Here is a 16,683-nt window from a genome sequence, read left to right on the forward strand (position 1 = left end):
GCATTTTTTATAAGTCTTCCCCCAGTGATTCTGATGTAGAAGGCCCCGAACAACCACTTCTAAAAACGCTGTCTGTCCTAGGGATTCCTCCAGTTATGCCTAGCAATAGGAACACAAAGGCTTTGAAAGCATTTTTCACAATAGAGGACTTGGGGGTGGGAATAAGAGATAGTTTAATCTTCCGCATAATCTTTAGCAGAGCCTCCCAAAGCTACTCCAAATAACAGTGCAAACTAAGTAAAATCAGTGCATTTCTATCTAAAGTTAGTGTCAGGTTAAGTCACCAGCATTCCCCTCCTAACAATATTGACACCCCTAAGCCCTTCCTGTACAGTTATTCCTGGACTAATGATTTACCATCATGCCAGTAACTCTTAAAGAATACTTGCTTGCCCTCCCCTCTTATTTGACTCCCTTTGGCCTTATTCCCATGAGGACACATTACTGATTTAAGAAATTGAAGAGCAAGGCTTATAAATATCTCAGGTAGACAGTACATACCTCTATAGTGGTGATATCGACTGTTTATGTCTTCCTAAGGAAATTTTTCAGACCACCTCCACTAGAGGAAGCTCAGTTGAGAGAATTTTTATCATAAAGATAAAAATTTATGGCTTGTATTGCAGTATTTTAAAAATTAACCTGTTTGAAACTGCAGATGAATTTGCTTTATTGCCTTTAAAAAATCCTAATTTGGTGTTTTCTTCAATTGTCCTTTAATGCATGCTATGCCTCTAGGTTCAGAAGTGAAATTATTTTTGTTCTAGTTTATTAGAATAAAATTGGAGTTCAACTGGTCACTTTGAGGCACGGCAACCAAGTGACCGATCTCTTTTTAATCTTTAACAAGTTCTATTATTCACAAATTGATGGCATTTAAGGAATCTGAAGTAATATAAACCACATAACTTTGAAATATTTGAATATTCTAATGCTCAGAATGAAATATTTTTCATACTGATTAGGCCTCGAAACTGGGTTTGAAAGAAAACATTGTCAAACAGAGGTCGTAGTGCAAATAATACAAAACATAAAAGTAAAGGGTGTTGATTCATTTTAATTTTATCTCTTTGCAAACTGAATATGCATAATGTCATCTTGATGTTGTCTCCCTCCTTTATTTGCATATCAAAATGTATAATGGAGGAGGTACATTTTTTTCATTGAGAAAAATCAGTGGGAACTGAAAAACAGGCAATTTCCCTAGGTTTTACTATGAGCATTTTGCTTTGATTTCGGGTAGGTGAAGCATTGATTAAGTCTATTTTTCTAAATCCAAAGCAAGATTTTTTACTTCAGCTGAGGTCATCTGCAGACATTTCCCATAGTTTGGAGCTATTTTTTGAAACATCTTGCATCTCTGCTTTTCTCTCCATATTTCTTTTCTCCACTCCCTTCCTCTCTCCCAGCTGCAGGGATTCGTCCTCTAAAAGAGTGGAGGTGGGAGGGAACAAGGAATGGAAGCAAAGCAGGGAGCATGAGCTAGAGAATGCCAGGATCTGGCTTTTGTTATTGGTTGGCTGCCGCCTGATGGATAGACGAGGGAGGAGTGTACTCTCTTCAGTGTGTTCTGACGGAGCCGAAGTACAGAAACCATATTTACAGGTAAGAGCAAAAAATAAAAAAAAAAGAAAAGAAAATTCTTTTTTTCTTTAAAGGAGAATGCTTCTCAATTTTTACTGAAACAATTTTATGATAGGAAAATTATTCTGAGGACATTTTCCGAAAGCGTGCCCTTTTATTACTTGAGGAAGCTTTGCAATAAGCTTGCTGTTCTTTCTCTCTGCAAAACCCTTAGCTGATTAAAAACAAAACAAAACAATCACCAGAGGCATGTCTTATCCTAAATAACTTTCTATGCAAGTGTCATTGAAGCAAAATTAATAGATAAAATGAATCATCATGTGTCTCTTTAAAAATGTTTAATTCAAGCTTATGTTACTAGGAATCGCAGGAAGGATGAGAAAACCTCGGTAAATTCCACAGGTCCTGAGAAAATGGAGCCTTCTGTGAATATACAATATAAAATTTCATGTGGTGACTTTTAATGTTGACAATACAGTAAAAGGCTTAGGAAAACTATTTTTGCAGGTTATAGACTCTTTCAGCACTAATTTAGAATGAATGATTTGTGTGCATTTAAGCCCTTTTATTTAACTTACTCCTCTTGATAAATCTCATGTTGTTCAATAGTTGCATTATTTTATTCAGTAAACTTTAAGCTTACGTGATAATTAATGATTTGTCTCTTTGTTAACTTACATGGAGCCATTTTTATTTTAAAGCACAGAAACCTAATTTTGAAGGATTAAACATTGCTGTAAAAAATAGCATCTTAACGGGCATGTTTCATTGGTAGTTTAATTTATCAAACACATCTAGACGAGAATTCCATCAGAGCATTTATATTGTTGATAATATCTCTAGGCAATATTTTTTTTTAACAACTTTACTAGTTGCTTATATCTCCTAATATGGTCCTTTATATTCCCTTAGGGAAAATAAGGACAAGTTCTAAGTATGTACAATAAATAACACACTTGTAGTAAAAACATACAAAAAAATTGAACACCCAGTCACTTAATTCTATAGTTACTTTAATTCATAAATATAGATCATTTAACGGTGGTAGACTCTCATTAAAATTGAGCTTTCAAGAATTATTACTAACTTGAGTACACTGGCAATCAATTAATACCTGTTGATTATAATAATAAAAGTCTTTCAATGAGGTAAATAATTTGTTCATACATATTTTAATACCTTTTTCAATGAATCAAAACTAATAGGAATGACTATATAATTTCTAAGTATTTTTTGCTATTGTTTTTCTTGTTAATTGTTTTTCAATTTTTTTTATTTATTGCACTTTTTTTGTTTGAGACAGATTTTGTCTTTGAATAAACAGACACAAATATAATAGTTCTTGTAAAATTAAAATATGAGTGAGAAAATTGCTGAATATTAGGTATGAATTATCTAAATGAGTGGAGAATTACCTTAAATTTCCTAAAAGTACTAAATATAGTTAATAACATGTTTATATGGATAAGTGTCATAATGAACCAAGTAAGTATTCTGGTATGGTTTATTTTGAACTATTTCTGGATTTCAAAAATTATTACATAATACTGAAATTTCGGCATGTTTCTAATTATTGATGGATCTTTCTGATTTTTTTTAAGCAAAACAATGGTTGAAATTAATCCACCCCTCACCCCAAGATTGAAATGCAAGGTGATATATAAAACCAGATATTCATCTCCTAAAATGTTTTAGAGGAAATAAATCAATGCAGCTATATTTTTTAGAAATTATAAATTCTGAGTAAAGCTACCTCCAGGAATGAAGGGGAATTGATGAAAATTAGAGAGCAGAGTTCCACATGGTTTTAAATTATTCTGTTTCCTTGGAAACCAGCTGCTGCAGATGCATTTTGCTTTCTTTGGCTAAAAATATCACCCTTTTAATAATCACTAAGGGAGAGGACTGAATAAAACTAGAGTATATTGTTGCTGCTTTTTATAATTTCCTTAATGGTTCACATATTTTGGATGAAAAGTAGATAAACCCTTTCTCAATCAGCATTTCCTATCAGCCACTGGCAGACGTCTGCAAGTCTTATAAAAATGAGACAACTGGGGTAGCTTTTACTGCAGAATCCACAGGAAGAGATAGAGAGAGAGAGAGAATGTGTGCTGGAGTGGAGACAAGAGAGAAAAAAAAAAGCATGAAAGAAAACAGTTAAGAGGTTACTGTCCAAGTGAAGGATGAAACAAGCCAAATGAAAACCATGTAAGGCTTTCAGTGAGAAATGGGAAGGCATCACCATTTTTTTTTCCTTTGGTACAAACATTTTTAAGATTTAAATGTAGGTTTTTAATGGAGCTCACTATATACAACCTTCTGTCCTTTTCACAACACTGTTTCCTTTTTCTCTTTATGTTTGCAGTGGTTTGCAATATACTGAATAATACAATAAATAAGAAGTATTTTTTAATGTATCAATCACTTTAATCATAAAAAGAAAAGCTTGATATATGTCCAGGCTGTGGATAGTGAGGAGCTTTCGAAACACATTTTGACATTAGAATAAGAATTTTTTAAACTTAATGCCCAAACCATGTTTTTTAAATGCAGTTATTTCCTTACCTTTGTAATCTATTTTTTATATATATATATAAATTACACATGCCAACAATCTAAAAGCTATTTGTGTTAATGTTAAGGTAATTAATTTAAAATTTAATATAAATTACTGTAAATGCACATATAACCTTTTTGCTTTATTTGAAACATTTTTGCTTCCTTTGAAAATAAACATTACTTTTATGTAGTTTTTCTCTATAAAATAATCACAATTATCATCATATTCTATCCTAGGCATTTCCTTAATTTAGAACATTTTTATTATAAAATTATATGCTTCAAAGGCAGCGCTGTCGTCCCATACACCATTTTTTCAAATCTCTCAGCTATTTGTTAAGAGGAAAAATCATCATAAAGCTGTTACAGCTTTCCTATTATTTTTATTATAATTCAGATGAGATTCCTAACTCTATTTTCTCTTTACAACTCATTTAAATATTTGTGACATATCGTACTTTATTTTCATAATATTCACCTTAGTCCCATATTAGATTTAGTGTTAGCAGTGTAGCAAATAAAGCACCACATGCTTAAACTATGTGTTAAAATATTTAATATGTAGCCAACATATTATTTAAAGTTAAATTAATTTGTCATGTCAGTATGTTGTTTTTCAAAAAAAGCTAGGATGGTGGGAAGTATTTCGTTTTTATCAATTAACATGAACAAAGCACTTCAGTGACAGCACTTTCAGCATAAACACTGATGACATTAAAGAGCACGCTAACAACAAATCAGATAGACTAGTAAATGGATTATGTGACCTGTGCAGATAACCCCTATTTAAGGCACGACCAAAATTATCAATGCATGTCAAGATCCTGAAGAGAATGCATTTCGTAGGCTTACTCTCAGCTACAGATAATTTAAAAATACAGCTTGTTAGTCATTTCTACTTACTGCTTCATGCATCTTTCTTTGCTAAAAGTAGCTTGCCAGAATTGTGGGTGGGTTTTCATGGCCTCTTAAAGTCTCACAAAATATACTAAAGAAAACAAAATACTTAATTACTTCCCCTATAATATAAGTAGACAACTTTACATCTGTAATGGAAATCTGCTAGTTTGGCAAATAACCTCTTATTGCTGGAAATGGAGGGGTGGGATTTACAAGAAATGGAAATAACATGAGAGTAAGAAATCTTGGGTCAGATTTCATGATGTTCAAATTGTGCTATATACATAAGGTAATCCAGTCAAATAAAAAAATTACATTAACATTTGTACTATACTACATCGCAACTTAAAGGTATTATTAATCAAATGTTATTTTTGACTAATATATTTAATGCTTGATAGTTTAATACAGGACTTATACAGATATTAAAAGGGGGTTGGTTCAAAATAGCATTATTGCTTTTTAATTACGATTTTGTATGAAGAAGCAAGGAATGGATTTATCCAGCTAATTGTCACATTTGGATATTTCACATATCTCAATGAATCCGTTGGGCGGATCATTTGATTTCTCTGTCAATTGCTTAGATTTCAGTTATTATAATGGTCTAAATTGTTTGAGCTGAAAACTGTTGAATGTGCATGCTCTGAGAAAACACTCAATGTAACTTTTAAGGTATTCAAGATTATAACGATCTAGATAAATATCAGTGCTATTTCTAAGAATCACATATAGTAAGGAAATCACTTTGATATGAGATCAATTTCATGATCAACTTCATGATCTCATATCATGGCCTAAAAAGTAGATAAGCATGCATGTGTCTTATTTCCAATAAGCTCTTATATTTTACTTAGATCAAGAGCTTAATATATTATTTTCCAGTACCACAAAGGATGGTGCACACAAAACATTTCTCCATATCTTCTGACTTGTGCATATTCATAAAAATGACATTATTTTAAACAAAATCACCAACACCATCAAATGTAGTTTTCAAATTTTTATATGTGTAGGTATTATTTTATTTTATTTTGTTTTATTTTATTTTATTTTATATTTTAGAGATAGAGCTTTGCTATGTTGCCAGGCTTGAGTGCAGCAGGCTATTTACAGGCAAGATTATAGTGTATTGCGGCCTCAAACTCCTGGGTTCCAATGATTATTTTGCTGCTGCCTCCCAAGTGGCTGGGGGATTGCAGGCTTATGCCACTGTGCCTGGCAAAAGTAATTTTTATGCAAATGTTTATGTCTTTAAACAATATTTACTATAAATTCCTTGGCGAATACTCCTTTAAGTCATGTATTACCTTTTCATAGTTTAGTCTTCCATTGCCCTAGAAATGTGGGACTGCCCTGTAGAGAGAACTTCTTCCTGGATTCTTCATTTTACCTATGACAAAATTAAGGCACAGAGAGGACAATGATCATTTTTAGTGGGAAACTAAGCATTTGCTTATGCAAAATTACAACAGTCAGACACTATGTGTTTGTATTAAATATTGGATGTAGTGCATTAAACACTGGATGAAAGAAAAGCAGAACTTAGAAGGGCTTTGCATGGAGGTGAAAAAGCATGGTGTGGCCAGATGAACTCTGATGCATAACAACACAGGGATTTTAGAGTTGCACAGAATTCTCCACTTCAGACCTGCCCCTGGTATCCAGTGAGCCTAATGACTTTGACCTACTATCACAGTCTCCTTGACTTTTTTAGTTTGCTGTCATGGTCAAAATGCATTTCAGCTTTGTTTTCTAGCAAGTGTGGATACAGTTAGTTGCTGTCATGTTGTGGATATATCACAATATATTTAATAATGAAACAAATAGTTTCCTAAACAGGAGCCCTGAATGTATTTACAAAGATTTTCATTTGCTTTTCTCTCCTCAGGTTAGGCTAGCCATAAAAAATCAATATTTGTCATCAATCATTACCCAGGTAATACTGGTTGTGATGGTGTCAGCATTTTAAAGCAGAAAGATTCTGGAAAGGGTTTCAAAAGTGACTAAAAAAAAGACATCTTTGTTCTGTCTAATCAAAATTCCCTTCTCGTTGCTCATGAAACTCATACTTAAAATTTTAAATGATTTACTCCCTGTACATCCAAATCAATAAGGGCCCCAAGGGGCTGCTCTCATGCTGCCCACTGAAGTTACCTAGAGCTGAGTGTTAAATGGAAAACTGAGCTTGGGGATGCCATTACAATCTTCTATTTTCAGAGATCTTCCCTCAACATACAGGTAGGGCCAAGGAGAGAAGCTGCAGGCCTGTCCTGTGCTCCCTGCCAGAGCTTCTTGGTGTGTGGTCATTACAGCCACTTTGTGATCTCTCAGTACCCTTTTACTCACTATCGAAATTATCGTTCTTGATGGCAAGGAGTTTCCTTCATCTCTGCATCAACACCTAATACAATGCCTGATACACAGTATGTGCCCCCAAATTGTTTTGCTGACTGAATAGTTAAGCAAATTGTCTTTTCAGATAGTCATCTAGCCTCCTCTTACAACCTCTCAATGGCAGACACTCCTTACATTCTCAGATAGTCTCTTCCTTCCATGTTCTTCTCTGTTAACGTTAGTCAGTGTGATAATGTCCATGTCACCTAAATGTCATTAAGCCAAGCAAGGTTTTGTCTTGCAGACTTTTTATTGTCCAAACGCTATCTGTGCTCTCCTACATTAACAGGGGATTTTATCTGCATGTAGTTCCCATTTCATGCTTCCCTGCTCTGTTTCATTGTAATACTGCTCGGTTTCTGATACACACATGGATTATCATATACTAAATCAATAGGTTAATTGTAAATTAATGTAATTAACTGTAATTGTTATATTAATATATAATACAAGTGTTAATTAATGTTTGTGTAAGAAAATATAGTAGTATATATTTAACCAATCTCTGAGTGCTCTCATACATCCACTCTTAGTCAATGAATCCCCATTCTCTTGAGTTAAATTTGTTCAACAACATTTGATTAAAGTTAAAATTGTTCAGCAATATTTTTATGCTGCTCTGGGCTCACTTTCTGCTATTTGTTTTCTGTACTGGTGAACAATTCTAAGCCATACTGCCTGGTAAGTGACAATGCTGAATAAACTACAAAGAAAACAAGTGTGCATGCTTGCATGCTGTGTGTCACTGGGGTTTACTATCCCTAAAGGTAAAAGTAAGCAGATAATATGGGACTGGTAGAAGTCCTTTGATGTAAATATCACCACAACTAGGTAAAAATGACCAAAAGAATAACGAATGAAATATCCTGATGAATTTAATCTGAAGGAAAAGGAGTACTTACCAATGTACCATAAATGTGTTCATTTACATGGAGCTATACTGTGGTATACATATAACCCTTAAATATGTGATTCAGCCATGCAGGCAGCATGCCTATTTCTAGAAATGCATCCTTTGAGCTAATGGGGTACAGTGACTTTGGCTTATCTCTCTGGTTCTTTAGGTAGTGCAGGATAATCATTGATGGGCTTCCTAATTGATTGATTTTGCAATCAAACAGACATACCCTCTTATTGCCTGTGTAAATTTGGACCAGTTGCTTAAACTATCTGAGCCTTAGTTTTCTTATCTGTAAAATTTGGTTATCTACCTGCGTAGTATTATGAAGATTGGCAGGTGTACATAGAGGACTTTTCAGCGCAGAATTTGTAGTATAGTAAGCCATTGTGTGCAATTTTTTGTTGTTGTTGCTAGTCATGCTTTTCTGTTTATAAGTCAAGAATGGAAGGAGCAAAATTATCCTCAGTATTTGTAATGACTTCCTAAGTATTATTGCTTGCTACTGTGTGAAAAAAAATCCCTCTTGATTGGCTGGATTTTCTATTTTTTCCATATTAACTACAATTAAATTGCTGGGCATCATCTGGTAAAGTTAGTATTGTATAAGAAAGTGCAATTGTGAAAACAAATCCTAGAATTATTAAAGAAGAGCAAAGGTAAGACCTTCAAAATATTAATATCAAGCATTTTCAAAATTGGGGCATAGTTCTCAGAAATGTAATTGAAGATTTCATAAAAATGTTCTATGGTTAAATAAATTTAGGGAAATCTGGATGATATTTAAATAATATCCATTCCTGTTAAGTCTTTTCTATGCTAACGTACACTAAGACTTTTAATGAAGGGTATGTAATATTAAGAACTTGTAGGCCAGGCGCAGTGGTTCATGCCTGTAATCCCAGCACTTTGGGAGGCTGAGGCAGGCAGATCACATGAGGGTTAGAAGTTCGAGACCAGCCTGACCAACATGGTGAAATCTCGTCTCTACTAAAAATACAAATATTTGTATACATTAGCCAGGTGTGGTGGCAGGCACCTGTAATCCCAGTTACTCAGGAGGCTGAGAAAGGAGAATCGCTTGAACCTGGGAGGCAGAGGTTACAATCAACCAAGATCATGCCACTGTACTCCAGCCTGGGCAACAGAGCCAGACTCCATCTCCAAAAAAAAAAAAAAAATTAGACCTGTAGGCCAAGCATGGTGGCTCACACCTGTAATCTCAGCACTTTGGGAGGCAAAGGCAGGTGGATCACTGAGGCCAAGAATTTGACACCAGTCTGGCCAATGTGGTGAAACCCGGTTGCTGCAAAAGATACAAAATTTAGTCAGGCATGGTGGTGAGTGCTTTTAGTCCCAGCAACCTGGGAGGCCAAGGCAGGAGAATTGCTTGAACTTGCGAGTTGGAGGTTGCAGTGAGCCGAGGTCACCTCTCGGCACTCCAGCCTGGATGACAGAGTGAGATCCTGTTAAAAAAAAAAAAAAAAAGAAAAGAAAAGAAAGAAAAAGAAGAAGGAAGAAAGAAAGAAAAGTTAAAAACAAAAAGGACACTGTTAGACCTACTTCATCATAGACCCCTTCCCAACACAAAAGTCTCCTGCTAAAGTCTTGCAGATTTTATTTTGTATATGCTGGCTTCACTAAGCATTTTTAAGACAGATGTGTATCTACTGCGTTATTAAAGAGTGTCTAACTCAAAGGCTGAAACGTGGTCTACATTTTATAACTTCCAAACTATAAAAATAGCTCCAATGTTCCTAATACAAAAACACTTCCAAAATTATTCAATTACATATGTGTTCATTCTTTATCAGAGTAATACATTCAGTTTTTTAAAATTTTTGCTTTTTTTCCTCTCCCCCATGTTGTGCTCTTAAACTTCAAAAAAGCAGCACGTGTACATATGTTTCAAAATATTTGCTGTCCCAAGAAGTTTTACTTCCAAAAGCGTGATTCCATTTTGTTTAAACTTCTTCTCTACGAGGAAAATCTGGAAACTACTCCTTTTCTCTCACGTCTTGTCTTCTGTTTACCTTACTTTTCTTCTTCAAAAGCACGTGGTTATTTGTTGAACATTTCTTGAATCTTTAAATAAGATCCCATTCTTCAGTTGCTCACAAGAAATTTATTAAGAAATTGAGTAGGAAACCTATGCCAAGTTTTATATAGAAGGGGTGTAGCATGACTATAAAGAGCACAGTCTATGGAGTCAGGCAAGGTAAGTTTTAATTCCAGCTCAGTTACTTAATTGCCTTTGTCAATGTACATAAGTTACTTCTATCCTAAGCTTCATGTTGCTTCATGATAAAAAGGGAAGCATAGTGCTTAATTCAGAATCATTGTAAGGGCAAACAAGATAACATGTTCACAGAATTTAGTTTCTAGCACCAAGTAAAAACTCAGGAACATTATTATCATCTGTTTATCCAAAAGTGAAGCTATTTATTAACTAAAAATAAATAGAACATTATGGACAATATGAAAAATATCCCAAAGAATTCTCATTAAACCCTCTGAAGGCACCTAGCTATAAAGAGTATTCATAACCTACTTTTTCTGCAAAGGCAATTGAAAAATACCAAAAATCACAAACGAAGTATGTCCTTTTTATAGCTATTATGAATGTTTATAAACAATATTTATGTATATTTTGCCAGGAAAAGGAAAATTAAATAACGTAGGCACACACATACACACACAGAAACACATTAAGAATAAAAAGAAAGTATGTGGGAGAAAAAATGTAATTCTAAGTATTCAAAAACAAAACAAAACAATATCAAGCAGTAAGATATGGAAAGTCATGAAAGTCTGTGATGATAAAATTATGATTTCAAGTCCCCAAATGCCTGGATTTGAACTCTGGCTCTAAAACTACCTGTGTGACCTTGGCCTCATCACCTAACCCCCATATGCTTCAGTTTTTAATCTCTAAATGGTATTATTAATAATAATGCCTATCTTATATGGCTATGAAGATTAAATGAGTTGATATATATTATACTAATTTTCTATTAACATGTAACAAATTCCCACAAACTTAACAACTTAAAACCACTTATTTATCAGCTTATATTACTGTAGGTTAGAAGCCCTGCACAGGCACTTTGAGAGGCCAAGGCGGGAGGTTTGCTTGAGCTCAGGAGTTCAACATAGTGAGATCCCATCTCTACTAAAAATCAAAACAATTAGTGAGGCGTGGTGTTACATGCCTGTAGGCCTAGCTACTTGGAGGCTGAGGCAGGAGGATCACTACTTGAACCCATGAGGTTGAAGCTGCACTGAGTCGTGGTCGGACCACTGCCACTGCACTCCAGCCTGGGTGAGAGAGTGAGACCGGTCTCAAAAAAAAAAAAAGAGTCCTGTATGATATGAGTAGGTTATTTGTTCAGGGCCTCACAAGGCTACAATAAAGGTGTCACTTGGCTGAACTCGTATCTGGTCACTCTGGGGGAAAAATCTACTTCCAAGCTTATTCTGGTTTTTGGCAGAATTCTGCTCCTTGGGCTGATAGAAATGAGGTTTCTCTTTCCTGCTTGCTGTCAGCTGGCTGAAGGCTGCTCTCAGCTCCTGGAAGCTGCACACATGTGCTGTCATGTGACTCTTTCCTATTTCATGTCAGCCACAGAGAATCCCTCTCTCACTGAATCCCTCTCATCCATAGTATCTGACCTCTAGACCTTGATTCCAAGGGCTCATGTGATTAAGTCAAGCCCACCTGCATCATCTCTCTATCTGGTTTGGGTCTTTAATTCATATGCAAAATCCTTTTTGCTATGTAACATAAACATAGCAACATAAACATAACACAATCGCAGGAGTGGTATCTCACAGTATTCACATGTCTAGGGTTATACGGGCACAGGGTGTATATATTACATGGTAGGGAATCTTAAAGGCCACTTTAGAATCCTACCTAGTACATATATGAAGTGCTAGAACAGTACTTGGCACATAGTGAGCACTATATGTGTGTTAACTATAATTATTATCTTGAGTAGCTGACAAGTTCATAAACAGTTTTAAAAAATAGCAATGCCACAGTATTGGCAAGAGTGAAGTAATATCCCAATGCACCCTTAAAGAAATGTAAATTGGCAGAACCTTACTGGAAGAACCAAATTGGCAATGTGTATGAAAGACTCAATGTTTCCACTTCTAGGAATTCATCCTTAAAGGTATAATGAGATAGATATATACATGTATATAAAATGTTGGCTAGGTGCAGTGGCTTGCACCTGTAATCCCCACACTTTGAGAGGCTGAGGCAGGAAGATCGCTTGAGCCCAAGAATTCAAAACCAGCCTGGACAACATAGCGAGATCCTGCCTATAAAAATAAGAAAAAAATTTAAATAAAAAAGGAAATGCTAATTATACTGTGATTTATAATAACAAATACTGAAAAATAAACCAAACATGTCCCTTTAGGGGTTTGGTTAAATATCATGGCCTAATTATTCAATGAAATACGATGCATTAGACCCAAAACCAAAAATCAAATAAAACAAAAGCACATGGATTTGGAAAATATGGAATAAGAAGGTTATATGCTCATGTTATTAGTGGAGAAACTACAGGTGTAAAATTGCACGTACGGACTTAATCAATGCACACTTCTTCCTGTAGTGTGAGTAGACTCTTGGCACGATATAGTCACTTGACAAGAAAGGAAATATACCCTGACAAACCCCCTGAGATTACTGTAGTTCAAACCAGACTGCTGGTGACTGCTTAGGGAGCACCAGCATCTTTCCTGGAGTGTGAGGTGGGCTTTGACAAGACAGGATCACTTAACAAGGGAGGCAACGTGGTCTGACACCAGCTGATCATGCCTACCCACCAAATCAGCCAGGGCATCCTCAACAGGAAGACTTTGCACCATCTTTCCTAGTGCTCTGTGCTGCCTCTATTCATTCCTACCTCAAAGTGGAAATGGTGTGGTGTGAGCCCTCAGTCCTGATTTATAGTTCTCCTTTACGCTAAACTGGCTAGATCACACACCCAGACAAGATTTTAGAGTATGATTTTTGTTTTTAGCTCTAATACAAGGCATCCTGGAATACAAAATATGTACCAGTGGGGTGGGGAGTATGGAAATTAGAACACCTACAATGCACATTCTGGCACTATGAAATAGCTACGTGGAGGCCATTATCCTAAGCAAACTAACACAAGAACAGAAAACCAAATACCGCGTGTTCTCATAAGTGGGAGCTAAATACTGAATACATATGGACACAGAGACGGGAACAGTAGACACTGGGGAGGGCTCGAGGTGACAGAGTGCGGGAAAGTGGACTGGAAGGCTACCTAATGGGTACTATGCTCATTACCTTGGTGATGGGACCATGCGTACACCAAGCACCCGTGACACACAATTTACACATGTAACAAACCTGCACATGTACTCCCTGAACCTAAAATAAAAATAGAAGAATAAAATAAAATAAAATAAAATAGCTACTATTAGCCCCATTTGACAGGTAAGAAAACTTAGACTAAGAGAAATTAAATAACTTGCTCAAGATATCCTATTCAGGAAATGTTGAAACTGGGTTTTGAAGCAACTGGTGTTTCACCATGCCAGGGATTTCTGGTGGTTTCTGAGACTCTGCATATATTTTTAAAAATCTCCCCAGGAAATTTAATGATTTGCCCAGTGTAAGTATTATTGTTGTACTACACAGTACTGCTTCCCTATATACATGAAGGCAAATTAGTGGTAACAGTACAGATTCCTTTCTTTTTTTCTGCAAAGACTTTTTTCCAGCTCTAGCCTCTCAGATCTCAAATTTACGAGATGTGCTTTTTTTTTTCATTTTTTTTTTCTTTTTTCTTTTTTTTTTTTTTTTTTTGAGATGGAGCCTTGCTCTGTTGCCCAGGCTGGAGTGCAGTGGAATGATCTTGACTCACTGCAACCTTCACTTCCTGGGTCCATACGATTCTTGTGCTTCAGCCTCCTGAGTAACTGGGACTACAGGCATGCCCCACTACACTGGGCCAATTTTTTTATTTTTTGTAGAGACCAGGTTTCACCATGTTGGCCAGGCTGGTCTCAAATTCGTGACCTCAGATGATCTGCCTGCCTTGGCTCCCAAAATGCTAGGATTACAGATGTGAGCCACCATGCTCCCTTACTTATGTCCCCAAAGCTCCACCCCTTTATACCACCACCTTGGGGGTTAAAATTTCAACATATGAATTTTGTGGGACTCAACGATTCAGACCATAGCATTCTATTGAATAAATATAGCTATTGTGACAATCCTTATCTTAGGAATACTAGTAAGAAAATTGTGTTTTATATACATCTTAAAATGAATTATTGTATATAGAATCAGTAATAATGCAACAATTCCCATTAGAGCTATTTTATTTTATTTTTGAGACAGAGTCCCACTGTCACCCAGGCTATCTTGGCTCACTGCAGCCTCTGCCTTCCAGGTTCAAGCAAATTTTCTTATGCCTCAGCCTCCCAAGTAGCTGGTATTGCAAGCATGCACCACCACATTCGGCTAATTTTTGTATTTTTCATAGAGATGGGGTTGACCAGGCTGGTCTCAAACTCCTGGCCTCAAGTGATGCATCTGCCTCAGCCTCCCAAAGTCCTGGGATTACAGGAGATCTATTTTAAAAACCTAATAAGGTATCATCTTTTTGGACCAACTCAGGGCTTATGAGGGGACCTTGGAGTAGAATTGAGGAACTTCTGACCTCTAACATACACAACAAATACCATTTTTCAGTGCTAGAAAATATAAATCAAGTCATCTGTACTTCCTTCTGTTTGCTAACAGTTTTTTCCAGCCATTTACTGTCAGAAAGAGCATTCTGTATTATAGGGTGTTTTTAAAATATTGTTTATGGTCACTTTTGCTTGACTATGTGGATAGGACAAACTCAATAAAGAATGTTCATAATAACTGTCTTTTCCCGTAGTTTTCCTCCCTTCCCACCTATTACTGCAGACATCTGAATGGGAGTAGCATCCTATTCTCTCTCACAATTTAGCTTTCCCTGTGTGATCTTGCTTCTATTGCCATGGAATCATTACAACATCGCAATTTTGGTAGTACAACCAGACTGTACTACAGAATTAGATTGGTGAAAACAAACTAGAATAAAACAATTCCTTTCTCTCTCACTCAATCTCTCTCTCTCTCTCTTGTTTGCTCTCACTCTTTCTCTCTCTCTTTCTGAGTCTCCTAAGCTTTGTTTAAAATTACTATATTGTCATTTTGAGTGTTTTAATTCAAACTGTGATTATTCTACGTCTTAATCAGTTCTGGTTACCACGACAAAATATCACAGACTGGGAGAGTTATAAACAACAGAAATTTATTTCTCACAGTTCTGGAGGATGGAAGTCCAAGATCAAGGTGCTTATAGATACTGTGTCTATCAGAAACTAAGGTGGAAAATATTTTTTTTCCACCTTATTTTTGTGTTTACTTAGATATATAATTGTGCAATTCAATCTTTCTCTAATGACTTTGTGCAAGTATCTTCAGAGCTTCCAGGGCATAGAAGTATAAATGTGACCAAATATATCACATTGACAGAAATTATTTACATTGATTTTATATTAGATAAAGAAATCAATTAAACACGTGCAACAATTTCCAAATAGTTTCCTATAACTGATAAACATAAAGTACAACAACATTTTAAAAAATCAACAATAGCTTTCAGGTCTTCAGAACTTTCCTGCAATATTTCTAAAACTGTCAAACATCACTGCAAGATGAGCGTCTGTCTAACCAAATAAAGGTTCTGTTAGGTCTACAAGTGAGTTTTTAAGGTGCAGGCTGCTTGGCTTTCAAGCAGGGTCAACCCAGATCCAGAGTCCTGTAGTCCCTATTGTAGCAGGTAGTGGTGATTTGATTTTCAAAAATATTGAATAAATAACTTTAGGGTGAATGGTAGATAAAATCGTTATTAATTCCGTGCCTCCATCTTCCCATCAATAAATACATCCTTGAGAATGATCACCATCCACATATTGCCTTACTCTATTGAATTAAAAGAAATATTTCTTTAGAGTGATAAAAGAAAGCTTACATTTGTGTTGTTATTTTGCCACAGTAGCACCACAAGTGGTACATAGTATATGGATGATTCTTATTTTAAATCTAGTAGGTAAGGTGCCTCCACCATCGTCAAATAATTAACAAAGCTAGAAACCAGAGATGGTCCTAGGTGAAATTAAGTAACTAAATTCTTTCAGGAAACACTTTGACCTTCCCCCCACTTTAACTTCTTTCTAAATTCTTATTCCCCAACTCCCACCCCAAAGGAACTATTGACCTCTTCAGCCCGGTGACTTGTCAGGTTTTCTGA

The 16,683-nt window shown here is 35.6% G+C and overlaps 1 protein-coding gene across 1 annotated transcript in view; it reads left to right on the top strand.

The window, feature by feature from the left end:
- The first annotated feature begins 1,511 nt into the window (after window positions 1–1,511).
- Window positions 1,512–16,683, top strand: part of CSRNP3 (cysteine and serine rich nuclear protein 3) — a 217,838-nt gene continuing 202,666 nt past the window's right edge. The window contains exon 1 of the mRNA XM_025404840.1: window positions 1,512–1,605. The gene's annotated coding sequence lies outside the window, so the exon portion shown is untranslated. The remainder of the gene's footprint in view (window positions 1,606–16,683) is intronic.

Source organism: Theropithecus gelada, chromosome 12, assembly GCF_003255815.1.
Source record: "Theropithecus gelada isolate Dixy chromosome 12, Tgel_1.0, whole genome shotgun sequence".
Taxonomy (NCBI): Eukaryota; Metazoa; Chordata; class Mammalia; order Primates; family Cercopithecidae; genus Theropithecus; species Theropithecus gelada.